Below are 14,598 nucleotides of genomic sequence, written 5' to 3' on the forward strand. Positions count from 1 at the left end.
GGAGGGAGTAATAACTTTGACTGTAGTTGCAGGCCAATATCCAAAATAATCCAAAGTGTCGGTGGATTTTCTGGTGGTGAGGGTGCCGTCTGCCTACAACGTAATTCTCGACCGACCCGGCCTCAATGCCCTCCGAGCTGTAGTATCGACCTACCATCTGAAATTGAAATTTTCTACCAGCCAGGGGGTCGGAGAAGTTAGAGGAGATCAAGCCCTGGCAAGGCATTGCTATAATATAGCCCTGCAAAGAAGTGGTCAGCCCGACCCCTATCTGATTGATGGATTAGACACCCGTGATGACCTGACTGAAGAACGGGGTGGGCCAATGGAAGATCTTGTCTTAATTCCTTTGAATGATGGAAATGAAGAGCACATGGTGAAGATCGGCTCCAGCTTGGGGAAAGAGGTGCGGACACAACTTATTGGTTTCCTACAAAAGAATGCGGATGTTTTTGCTTGGGTTTCGACGGACATTTCAGGGATCGATGCCAAGGTTATGGAACACCGTCTGGCTGTTGATCCCAAGCACCGGCCAATGAAAGAAAAAGTTCGAAGTCATGCACCGAAAAGACAGATGGCAATAGCCGAGGAAGTTGATAAACTCCTGAAAGCCGGGTTCATCAGAGAGGTCAACTATCCGAGCTGGGTTTCCAATGTGGTCCTGGTTAAGAAGGCGAACAGTAAATGGAAGATGTGCATAGACTTCAAAAAGCTGAATAAAGTCTACCCAAAGGACAGTTACCCTCTGCCCAGAATCGATCAATTGGTGGATGCAACCTCGGGCCACGAGCTTCTCACTTTCATGAATGCATTCTCCAGCTAAAATCAAATTCGGATGGCATCAGAGGATGAAGAAAAAACTACTTTCATTACTAATCGTGGCCTTTATTGTTACAAGGTCATGCCTTTTGGCCTCAAAAATATAGGGGCGATATATCAGCGGTTGGTGAACAAGATCTTCAAAGAGCAGATCAGCCGCAACATGGAGGTCTACGTGGACGACATGCTCATAAAAAGCAAATCCTCGATGAACCACATCACCGACCTTGAGGAGACCTTCAGTGCCCTCCAAAAATACAAGATGAAGCTGAACTCGGCCAAGTGCGCTTTTGGAGTAACCTCAGAAAAATTCTTGGGCTTTATGGTATCGGGGCACGGGATCGAAGCAAATCCGAAAAAGATTTGCACCATCCAGGAAATGACCACCCGAGGTCAATAAAGGAAGTTCAGCACCTTACTGGGAGAGTAGCGGCCCTAAATTGCTTCGTCTCAAGATCAGTCAAGCGGTGCCTGCCTTTCTTTCAGACTCTCAAGCAGCCGAAGAACTTCTGTTGGACCCCTGGATGTCAGCAAGCATTCGAGGAGCTGAAAAATATTTTCGGCTCATCTCCACTATTGGCAAAGTTCGAGCCTGGAGAGGAGTTGTTTCTGTACCTAGCAGTCTCTCTTGTGGCCCTTGCAGCAGTTCTGATTAAGGAAGAAGCAAAAATTCAACGGTCGATCTATTACATAAGCCAAGTATTTAGAGATGCCGAAATCAGATATACTAAGTTAGAGAAACTAACTTACACCTTGTTGGTTGCAGCTCGGAGGCTCCGACCTTACTTTCAGGGACACACCATAATACTGCTCACCGACCAGTCGATCAAGGCAGTTTTGCATCGAGCAGATGCCTCTGGGAGGATAGCAAAGTGGGCAGTCAAGCTCATGGAGTTCGACATCGATTATCGACCTCGATCGATAACAAAAGCCCAGATACTAGCAGACTTCATGGTGGAATGCACTATCTCAGAGGAGGCCGAGCTTGGACGAGATGGAGCCGATGACCCAGGGCTCCGGCCGAACTCTCCTGAAGAAAAAGCTGATCTCCCTGATGGTTTTTGGGCCCTCTACGTGAATGGTTCCTCCAACATGTCAGGCATGGGCGCGGGCCTGATCTTGGTCAATCCTGACGGAATTATCGTGGAGTATGCACTGCGCTTCGAGTTTCCTGCGACAAATAATGGAGTAGAATACGAAGCTTTGATTGCAGGACTAAAGGTCGTCAAAGAATTGGAAGTAGATCGGCTCCAAGCCTACAGTGACTCTCAATTAGTGATGGGACAGGTCAATAAAAATTATGAAGCTCGGGAGGATAGTATGGCCAAGTATCTCAAAAAGGTAAAGGAGATCATCCCTACCTTCGGCAGCTTCAACATCAAGCAGATCCCAAGAGCAGAAAATATCAGGGCCGACTTTCTCTCCAAGTTGGCTACACTAGCTCCAGCTGAACTGCCTAAGGAAGTCTTCTTCAAAATTTTGAGGTGCCTAAGCATGGAAGAATCACAGCCTGTGATGGAGATCAGCTATGAACCCAGTTGGATCGACCCACTGGTTGCATACTTCAAGGACGGGGTCCTTCCTCCTGATGCAAAAGAAGCTCGTAAGCTTAAGAACCAGGCCTCCCGATATATCATTTATGAAGGCAAGCTATACAAGAGGTCGTACTCCTTGCCCCTCCAAAAATATCTCTGGCCTTTTGAAGCCGACTTCACCTTGAGAGAGGTACATGAGGGAGTCTGTGGAAGTTACCTGGGGGCCAGATCTTTATCCCACAAGCTGCTCCGTCAAGGCTATTATTGGCCTACCATGTACCACGACTCCATCGAATATGTCAGAAGATGCGATCGGTGTCAGAGATATGCAAGTGTACAAAGGCAACCTGCCTCCGAACTGACACCATTGAGTGCCCCATGGCCGTTTGCGCAATGGGGGATGGATATTCTCGGACCTTTTCCCATGGCATCCGAACAGCGGAAGTTCCTCCTGGTGGCAATAGACTATTTCACCAAGTGGGTCAAAGCTGAACCTTTGGCAAAAATCACAGAAGCTAAAGTGCAGAACTTCGTCTGGAAGTCAATTGTCTGTAGGTTCGGCTTACCCAGAACTCTCATTACTAATAATGGGCGGCAATTTGCTGGGGCAAAGTTTGTTAAATTTTGTGAGGACTTGAATATCTCCCATAACTTCACTTTGGTAGCCCATCCGCAGGCAAACGGCGAGGCCGAAGTGACTAACAGGACTCTGTTGCAAGGTATCAAGGCGAGACTTGAAAAGGCAAAGGGAACTTGGACAGATGAGCTTTATCATGTGTTATGGACATACCGAACTACTCAGAGATTGCCCACAGGGGAGACCCCCTTCGCCCTAGCCTTCGGGACAGAAGCTATGATCCCGATTGAACTCAAGCTTCCGTCGGCGCGAGTTGTGGCATTCGATGAGCGGCGCAACCCGTAGGATCTCAAGGCCAACCTCGACTTGTTAGAAAAAAAGTGAAACATAGCTCAAGTTCGGATGGCGGTCTACAAGCAGAAAGTAGCCCGCTACTACAATTTCTGGATCAAAAGCAAAGTCTTCAGAGCGGGGGACCTGGTACTACGACGAGCCACTGTCTCACAACCTCAGAATCAAGAAAAACTTGCCCCAAACTGGGAAGGCCCGTATGAAGTTAAGGAGGTGGTCCGGCCCGGAACATACTATCTAAAAGAGCTCGGAGGAGCATAGCTTTCGCGACCATGGAATTCAAAAAATCTGCGGATGTATTATCAATAGCTTCGCCTTAAATAAAAGTTTCACACTTGCATATTTTTCTTTTGGCATAAGCTTATAATGACAGGAAGTAACTCCCCCATACAAACGAAGTTAAGCGTGTTAGGAACAGGAGGAGAACCTCATCCTAACATGAGCAAAGATGAAGGCCCGGTTTCTTAAAGATCGGATGGGGGGAGAGGCCCTTGCAATGGCCCTTATGTGCCCCCACAGCCTTGTTAGGAACAGGAGGAAAACCTTGTCCTAACATGAGCAAAGACGAAGGCTCGATTTTTTAAAGATCGGATGGGGGGAGAGGCCCTTGTAACGGCCCTTATGTGCCCCCACCGTCTTGTTAGGAACAGGAGGAGAACCTCATCCTAACATGAGCAAAGCCGAAGGCCCGATTTCTTAAAGATCGGATGGGGGGAGAGGCCCTTGCAACGGCCCTTATATGCCTTCACAGCCTTGTTAGGAACAGGAGGAGAACCTCATCCTAACATAAGCAAAGACGAAGGCTCGGTCTCTTAAAGACTGGATGGGGGGAGAGGCCCTTGCAATGGCCCTTATGTGTCCCCACAGTCTTGTTGGGAATAGGAGGAGAACCTCATCCTAACATGAGCAAAGTCGAAGGTCCGGTTACTTAAAGACCAGATGGGAGGAGAGGCCCAGGCAGCGGTCCTTGCATGCCCCCACAACCTTGTTAGGAACAGAAGGAGAACCTCATCCTAACATGAGCTGAAATTGACTGTCAGGAATAAGAGGAGAACCTCGTCCTGACACAAACAAAGGCTCGATCGATCAAGACCGAACAAGGAGGAAAGCCTCCTCAATGGCCCCTCTACACTCTCACGACCCTGTCAAGAGCAGAGGGAAGACCCTCACTCGAACACAGAAGGGAAAAGGAGATGAAAAGAGAAAGTGACGAACTACGCCAGCAATAAGTGAAAACGAACTACATCAAAGGCACAAGGGACCTCATCTCAATGAGGAAGAAAACCCTTGTCAAAAATCTCCAATCCTTAAGGGCGAATTAGCATAGCGACGACTAGGAATCTTCGAACAACGTCGACATCGAACAGGATGAAAAATAAAAGAAGTTCGGTAAACGATAAGTCAATACCAAAATGGATGAGGTAATGAGAAAGATTCCTTTTCATTTCATTAGTAAAGCATGCGTTACGAAGCCTTTGAAGGCCGAGACTCAAGGGACCTCATCTCAACGAGGAAGAAAACCCTTGTTAAAAAGCTCCAGTCCCTAAGGACGAATCAGCAAAGTGATGACCCGAAACCTTCAAACAATACCGACATCGAGCAAGACGAAAGACAAGAGTTCGATAAATGACGACTCGAAGCCAGAACAGATGAGGAATTACAAACTACGCCGACGCCAAATGAGGTGGAAGACAAAGGAAGTTCGGTAAACAACCATTTAATACCAGAATGGACAAGGTAATAGACAATCTCATTTTCATTTCATTGGTAAAGTATACATTACAAAGCCTTGAAGGCCAAAAACAAAAAGAGAAATGACCAGAGAAGAAAAAGAATACAAAAAAAAGAGGAGAAAAATTCTAAAGAAGCTCGGCTTCATCAGACTTCGAACTCTCGGTTCCGACGATCGTCGAGGATTACTTTAAGTACCTGACTTCTTCCAGCCCCCTTTTTGGCAATTACTCTAGCATTATCTTCAAAGTACATGTAGACGCCATCTTTTTCATGCCATGGGTCCCGCTGCCTCATGATGATGGGGGGCATGCCTTCTTTCTGAGGTCAAGTTCCCCCTCATAGTGACGGCGGGCATGACCTTCTTTTAGAGGTCAGGTTTCCCCACACAATGATGCACACTAAGAAGCACTCGCGGTCGAAGGTGTGCCTAAGTGCGGGCCCTGGACGATCAGGGCGAAATATGACTGGATCTGTCTCTTCTACCCTCATCTTCTTCGCTGACCCGGAAGTTGCAGCGCCTTCCCGCTCGTGGGCTCTGAGATTTTGGGCCAACATCCAAGCCACATCCGTGCCCATATCTGCAACGAAAGATGATCGACACAGTCTATGAACGGGGCCGCAGAAGCGGAGAAAGTTTTGGGGCTAACTTAGGCTGATATGAGGGATGCAGGGATGCAGAGATGAGGATGACTCGAAGGATGCCTAAGGCCAAGAGGGAAGGACCGAAGAAACTCCCATGCAAAGTGAAATCCCCAAAGGGGGGAGACGGGTTTAAATAGGCGCGGGGTCTGGAGCAATAATGACTGCAGGACTCCTCTGGCCAGTCCATGACCGCCGCGTGGCCCACTCGCTGTGGCAAGCGACTGAAGGTGGCCGACAATTAGTAAAACCATTATTGCACCATACTTGGGGTAGCGCTCCGGTGGAAATTCTAAAAAGAAGAAATCTTTTTCGAAAAGGCTCTAGTACCAGTGTGCCAAGTGCCAAAATATCTGGCAACCTCTGAGTGCGGCAATCGAGGGGGGCAACTTCGACCATGAGAATTTTTCTGTACTTCCTTCATTTGGAACCCGAACTCGAAAGTAAGGGGACTGGTGTTGGGTATAAAATACCCTTCGGTCGAAGTTTGTAAAAGATCGATCCTTCCAGGGCTTCTCCGGCTTCCGACCTTGTGTGGCATCTCTCTGAACCCCCCCCCGACCATCCGAGCTTTTGGACTTCTCCGACAATGAGCTTCTCCATCCATCTACCGTGCCGTTCCAAAGGCTCTCTAGGCCTCACTGTCAGCCGACCTTCTACAGTGATCAACTATTCTCCGAACTCCTTTCGGACTTCGTCAATATCTGAGCTTCTTCGACAATGAGGTTTCTACAGTAATCAGACTCCATCCAAGTTTCTACGACGGTCGACCGCCTTCAAGATTCTAACCGAACTCCTACAGCGAGCTGTCTACTCCGAACTCCTACAGCGAGCGGTCTACTCCGAACTTCTATTGCGAGCGGTCTACTCTGAACTTCTACTGTGAGCGGTCTACTCCGAACTTCTATCACGAGCGGTCTACTCCAAACTCCTACAGCGAGCGATCTGCTCCGAACTCCTACAGCGGGTGGTCTACTCCGGATCTCTACTGTGAGCAAATTCCATTTGAGCCCTTACTGTAAACACATCTTTTCCAAACTTTCATTACAGGTAGACTTCAGTCGAGCTTCTTCGTAGCTGGATCCCAGACGAGCTTCTACAGCGGGACAGGACCCATCGACCAGATCGCTACTCCTAGCTCCCACGATAACCAATCTTCGATCGAGCTTCTACAATAAGCGATCTCCTTTCAGCCTTCTGCAAGAACCAGACCTTGACCGAACTTCCATAGCGAATGGATATCAGATGAGCTTCTATGACGGACGGACTCCGACAGCTAGATTCTTACAACAATCGATCGCCTTCGATGTCTGCCGAACCTCCCCAGCGCCATCCGAAGTCCATCACCAGCCGACCCTCCGCCAGATCCTTCATGAAACTGAACTTCTCCGATGGATCATCTTCAGACGAGCTTCCACATCAGGCAAATCCTAGATGGACTTCTCTAGCAATTGGACTCCTATCAGGCTTCACCAACGAAAAGTCTCCATCCGAGCTTCTACAGCAGATGACTCCCACCTGTAGTATCAGTGCCTAAGGTATCCGACAGCAGTAGGCTCGCTAGCAACTTCGAAAACATCTGAGCTTCTTCTAGATCGACAGGATAGAGAGCCATTCCGCTCCATCAGACATCTTAGTCGAGCTTCAGTCGATAGATCCGAACTCTCAGGCAAGTCATGACAATGGCCACTACCCTGCTCCACTCTCTGCAGTGGATTCTGCATGGCTTCACTACTCTCTGGCAAGTCACGACAACGAACACCACTCCTCTCCATAGCAAACTCCATGTGGCCCTGAATGACCCCTGATGCCACTACTCTTCATAACAAACTTCGGGCGGCTCTGAACAGCCCACTACCAGATGGTTACAAATGTCACTGTCAATTAGTTACGTGCTCCGTCTATAAAAAGGGACCCCTAGATACGTTCTTCTCTAAGCTCAAAAATTTTATCTCAAAACTCTACTAAAACTTCCACTCGAGTACTCTATTTCTGTTGAAGTAGAGTACTAACTTGAGCATCAGAGGATCTTGTCAGAGCACCCCCAACTCCAGTTTAGACTTTCCTTACAGTTTTCGATGGCAGCCGCGGTCATCTTGACTCCAGTAACTCTGGCTTCGGCAGAATTCTGCACCAACAATTACCTTTACAGATGATTTATCAAGGTTCGGATATGTGTATCTTATGAAACATAAATTTGAAGCCTTTGATAAGTTCAAGAAGTATCAATATATGGTCAAGAAATAAACTAAAAAAAGTATCAAGGTTCTTCGATTTGATCGAGGAGGAGAATACTTATCCAATAAATTTCTTGATCGGTATTCTCTCTGAATGGACTCCTCCTTATATACCCTAGTTAAATGGTGTAGCAGAAAGGAAGAATCGCACTTTGATGGATATGGTGCGGTCTATGATGTGCTTCACTGATCTCCTAATATCTTTCTAGAGATATGCCCTAGAAACTACTACATATATTTTAAACAGGATACCTTCAAAGTCTGTTGCAAGCACACCATACGAGATATGGAAGGAAAGAAAGCTTAATCTTAAACATCTTAAGATTTGGGACTGTCCTGCTACTGTCAAAAATAGTTTTGGACATAAACTTAGTGCTAGATCAGACAGATATAGATTTGTAGGGTATCCTAAGAAAACTAATAGATACTACTTCTACCACCCTACTGAATAAATGTTGCCCAGCTATGCAACCCAAGAGGGGGGGGTGAATTGGGTTTCTAAAAATTTTAAGCCCAACAGATTACTTATGAAGAACAAAACAAAGACTTTAATTCAATATTAATTACCTAAAGCAGGAATGCAAGAATATAATAAAGAAATAAAGTGAAGCGATAAAGCACACCACAAACACAAGGATTTATAGTGGTTCGGTGCTAACCTTGCACCTACATCCACTCCCCAAGCTCCTACTTGGGAATTTCAATCCACTATGCTTGTATTCAACCTGAATACAAAATATCGAAAACTCCGACACTAGCTATCCCAAGCTAGATCACTTGTTTCCCGAGTACAAGTAAACCCAAAACACTTCGATTTCAGGTTCGGATCAACCTTTCCTTGTTTTGGAAATCCTCCAAAAATAAGAACAAAAACTCACAAAGAGTTAGAAAATTTTGAGCACAGATTAATACAATAACAGCTCCTTTAAATGAGCGAATATAACAATAAAAACTTTACTCAAATGAAGAACCCCTTTTCGGATTTTCTCAAAGTGGATGAACGCTTGAACGAATGCTTGAGAAGAGGTTGATTGTTGATTGAAGATCTCTTGAAAGCTTTGAAAGATCTCTAGATCAAGGTTGAACAATAGGCTTGAAAGATCCTCTCTTTGAATGCTCTTGTTTTTCTCTTTCACAATCTCTCTTGTATATTGTGGATCCTCTCTCTTTTTCTTTTTGGATATTTCGTTGATCTCAGGCTTTTTCGTGCAGATTTCGGATCCTCTCTCACGTTTTTCTCATTTTTGATTTCATGTTTGATCTGCTATTTAATCTGTAATTTCTTTCACCATTTAAAACATTTTATGATATTAGAAGCAAGAGAAAATAATTTAGGCAGATAAAGAGCCGTTAGAGCAATTTTAGGAAGCATAAAAGGTAATTAAAACGGGCAAAAAAATAGCCATTGCTGACATTTTCCGTCGTAGGGGTCGACTCATGAGTCGACTCATGCCTTGTCGGTCGACTCATGAGTCGACTCACAGGTCGTGCCAAGTCAAAAATCCAGCGTGCCATGGGAATTTTTTGCGTGCCAGTCAGCTCATAGTGCCATGAGTTGACTCATGAGTCGACTCATGCACTTCAAACCTTCATAACTTCAAAAATATAAGTCCAAATACAATAAAATTTTCACCAATAGTTTACAAATCTTTTGTTCTACCAAGTGATACTATCAAATCAGGATTTTAGTGAAATTATGATTTTGCCCTTGAAGAGCATAAGGACTTTTTCAATTTAAAATTATTTGTATCCCTTCAATCTGCTTTGTAATCATCAAAATCAATCTAGGAGCAACAATCTCCCCCTTTTTGATGATGACAAAACACTTGAACAAAAATATTTATGTTAATGCATTAATTTCAAAAGAATCCATTATAGGTGTATATGCTTGAAAAGAGTATGATTCTTTTGGCATGTAATATAAATGGTCATATACAAAAATAATTTGTATGTGATTTTGGTGTTAGAGCAGAAAACTTATTTTTGTTATCAGATTGAGCTGTATTTTGAAAATTCCATTTTCATTTGATTTTAGATTTAGCATCAGAGAAAAAAAATACTTATGTGCTTAAAAAATTATGTGTGCCAAAGTATGTTTAAAAGTTGATTTTGAGCTTAAGTGTATTAACTCATTTTGAGCTTAAGATATATCAGAGCAAGAGAAAAGAAATAAATTTTGCAATGTATCAGAGCAAGAACAATAATTTTTACAATGTTATCCGAAAAGATTTTACAATGTATCAGAGTAAATGTTATAATATATCAGAGAAAATTTCATACTGTATCAGAGCAAATATCAGAGAAACTTTCATACTGTATCAGATTAAATTTTATCATGTATCAGAGCAAGTTAAAAGAAATTTTAGGGTGTATCAGAGTAAATCAAATTTCTTAAGATGTATCAAGGTAAATTTCAAAAGATATATCTAAGCAAGTTTGAATTTTGAAATATATCAGAGCATATAAAAAATTACTTATTTGCATTATACTTATGATTTTGCTTTTTGTTTAAATTCTGTCTGATATCAATTTTCTCAAATTTTTTTGTTTAATTTCTCAAAATACCATTTTTGTTTAATTTCTCAAATTTTGTTTAATTTCTCAATTTTTGTTTAATTTCTCCAAATATTTAATTTCTCCAATTTTTGTTTAATATCTCCAATTTTGTTTTTGTTTTGTTTAATTTCTCCTCCTTTTTGACATCATCAAATATGGTTAACTCTTCCTTTTTCTGAAACATTCTTTAATTTCTCCCCTTTTAGAGTTTATCACAGAAGTTTGCTCCCCCTTAATATAGCAATTATCAACAGCAAACAACAACAAAGAGAAGACAATTTTTCAACAAGAAGAATATATATAACCATAATATGATCAACATCATTACAAAAGGTAGAAATATAAGTAAAAGTTGATTCCATTAAAACCATAATTGTTTTAATACATAGTTCATATTATAAAAGTCAACCAGCTAATTATCAATACATGGCCCCAAGGTACAGATCCTAGAACAAGACACTAGCACCTAGGATCTAGTAAAGATCAAGATAAGTCAATGATCAGAGTCATCAGATATAGGGTGAGGAGATGATGGATCAGAAGTGCATCCTCTATCCCGTCTGCCTCTAGCACGAGCAGGAGAATGAGATGAACTGGGTGGCTGAGTACGCTGAGATGCTAAGGACTGAACAGAAAGGGTGAGTCTGATAGAATCAAGTACGTTCAGTGCTCTTGAAACAGATTGAAGTAGAGCAGTGAACTGAGTGGTAGCATGCTCACTCGATCCTCGGATTTCTTTCCTCAGCAATTCATATCCACCTTCTAGTGCTCCTCTGAGCCTACCAGCCTCTGCAGTGAGGTCTGTGACCTCAATGATTGACTCCTGTGGTTTGGGATGGGCCAAAGCAAGGACTTGCCCCTGCAAGTCAAGAACTCTGCCAGTAAGTCTCCAGACTGTGTCCTCAAGCTGTTGGATCCTGATGGACTGATCTGATATCATTTGAAACATAGTGGAGATGTGGGGAGTAATGGTCTGATCAGAAGAGGTGGCTCCAGGTGCAAAAGAAGTACTACCCCACTGGCTAGACAGCAAAGAAGCCACACACTGTGAAATATGCTCGATCTGATCGTCAGCCAGTCTGAACTCTGAATGAGGTGCTCTGCTCTCTGACTGATACACTGGTGTGGGCATCCTAGTAAACTCTGAAGGGCCAGCCTCAGTATCAGGAATGAACTGGGTATCTGGTGAAGCTGCCCTGAAGTCATGTACAGGAGAAGATGGACCTTCTTCTTCTACTCTGCCTTCAGTTCTGTCCTCAGCTCTTATTTCAGCTCTATCCTCAGCTCTTTCTTCAGAGCCCTTGATCCAACCACCATCAGTCTTTGTAATTTCCATTCGGTGCAGGCTGTGTTGGTTGAAAGTGTCCACATGTGAGAGCTTGGTAGATGCCTCCCCCTCACAGCTAACTCCAAACCTCCTAAATACTCTAGTAAAAGCCATACCATAAGGCAAGTGTGCCTTGGATCTGTTCAAAGTTTCTCTCATGGCCTCTATCATAAGTGCAGGGAGGTTCAGGGGGGTCTGAGTGATGACATGAAACATGACACATACATCTCTGCTGGAAAGTAAGTCATGTCTACCACTCCTAGGAAAGAAGAGCTTTGAAACTATCTGATGCAGGACCCTCATCTCAATGGATAAAAACTTTGCTTCCAATTTGTTTAAATTTCCTGAATAAGTTTCTCCTAAAATAATTCTGATTCCCTCTTCTTTAATTGGGAGTTCCATATATGAATATCCTTCACTAGGCAACTGAAGTATTTCTCCCAATATCCTAGAATCCAGGCAGATATCAATTCCCTTTACAGTTGAAGTCACTGACCCGTTTTCATAATATAGATTCTGGTAGAATTCTCTAACTAGGTCAACATAGGTGACTTCCTTAAGGGAGCAGTAGAGTTCCCATCCTTGATTTTTAATTTTACTTGCAAAAGTAAAACCTTCTTTCTCAAAGAACCGAAAATCTATATTTTTCCCGATTTCTACTTTCCTATCGGAAAGAGGATTCTTACTGGGGCTTAGGAGGGATTGAGAGGGACCTTGAGTAGGTACTGAAACTGGAGTGGGAGCAGTTGAAGATTGAGCAGCTTGCCTTTTCTTTCTGACAATTTCTTCAGGCTCATGGATTGATTTTCTTCTTTGGGGAAGTTTCATCTTTGGAGCCATATCCACTATAGTAGCAGGCAAGGGGACTTGAATTGGGTGGAGGAGAAATCACAAGAGAGAAGAGGAATTTTGGTGGAGAAAAGAAGTGGATTTTGGAAGATCGGTAAAGTGCTAGGGCACGTTCCAACCGCGCCAAGCAATGCGAGAAAGCACAGAAAATCCTTTTCAAGGAGGCGATTTTTGGTGGAGAGGAGGGAGAATTGCTTCAAGTTGGATCCTTGGAAAAAAAAAAAAGTTTGGAGAAGACGGCTTTTGGAAGGAGGACGATGAGAAGATGAGTCATCTCACGAATAGGGTTTCAGTATAAAAACAATGAACCCATTGAAAGTTGGTGGGATTTACAAGTTTGCCATTGAGTCGACTCATGGGGGTCGACTCATGAAGTTCAGAAAATCAGGAAAAATGTGAATAAATTCCAGAAAAATTTAAAATTTTGAGTGAAGGAATTTTGCTCAATGATAAGTTTTTAGAATGATAAATTTGAGCTTTTTGGACCAAGATAGATGTTAAAAATTGAGCTCTAATCAATTCTTTGGAAATTGGGAAATTTTAGGCAAATGGATCTAGAATTCCTAGATTTCTCCTAATTTCACAAAGTCTATCCTCACTAAGGGCCTTTGTAAAGATATCAACTAATTGATTTTCAGTGCAAACATATTCAAGAATTATATTTTTATTTTGAACATGTTCTCTTATAAAATGATGTCTTATTTCAATATGTTTAGATCTTGAGTGTTGAATTGGATTTTTAGATAGATTTATGGCACTTGTGTTGTCACATCTTATTGGTGTTTCATTAAGTTTAATTTCAAAATCTTCGAGTTGTTGCTTAATCCACAAGATTTGAGCACAACAACTTCCGGCTGCAATGTATTCGGCCTCAGCCGTAGACAGTGCCACCGAATTTTATTTCTTGCTAAACCATGAGATTAGGTTAACTCCAAAAAATTGGCAAGTTCCACTTGTGCTTTTTCTATCTAATTTGCATCCAGCAAAATCAGCATCTGAATATCCTAATAAATTAATTTGTGAGTCCTTAGAGTACCATAACCCTAGAGTTTGAGTACCATTTAAGTATCTAAGGATTCTTTTAACAGCATTCAAATGAGATTCTTTAGGATTAGATTGATATCTAGCACATAAGCAAACACTAAACATGATATCAGGCCTACTTGCAGTTAAATATAATAATGAGCCAATCATACCTCTATAGTATTTTAAGTCTACGCTTTTACCTTCATCATCCTTGTCAAGCTTACATGAGGGACTCATTGGTGTGTCAATTGGTTTGCAGTTCTCCATTCCAAATCTTTTGAGTAGTTCCTTGGTGTACTTGCTTTGGGTGATGGAGATTCCCTCTTTTGATTGTTTGATTTGGAGTCCGAGGAAGAAGGTGAGTTCTCCCATCATGCTCATCTCGAACTCTCCCTGCATAAGCTTAGCAAAGTCTTGACAAAGGGATTCATTAGTAGACCCAAAAATTATGTCATCAACATAAATTTGTATAACTAGCATATCATTTTGATTTCTTTTAATAAACAAGGTTGTATCTACATTACCTCTTGTAAAACCATTATTTAGTAGAAATTTGCTTAGCCTTTCATACCATACTCTAGGTGCTTGTTTTAATCCATATAAGGCTTTATTTAATCTAAAGACATGATTAGGAAAAGCATGATTTTCAAATCCAGGGGGTTGTTCTACATATACTTCTTCAGAAATATATCCATTTAAAAATACACTTTTAACATCCATTTAAAATAATTTGAATTTCATAAAGCAAGCATATGCAAGTAGAAGTCTAATAGCTTCTAATCTAGCAATAGGTGCAAAGGTTTCATCAAAATCAATTCCTTCTTCTTGATTATATCCCTTAGCAACCAGTCTTGCTTTATTTCTAATTACATTTCCATGCTCATCTAATTTGTTTCTAAAGACCCATTTTGTGCCAATTATTGAATAATCTTTAGGTCTTGATACTAA

This window comes from Elaeis guineensis, chromosome 5 (assembly GCF_000442705.2).
Source record: "Elaeis guineensis isolate ETL-2024a chromosome 5, EG11, whole genome shotgun sequence".
In the NCBI taxonomy this organism is placed as follows: domain Eukaryota; kingdom Viridiplantae; phylum Streptophyta; class Magnoliopsida; order Arecales; family Arecaceae; genus Elaeis; species Elaeis guineensis.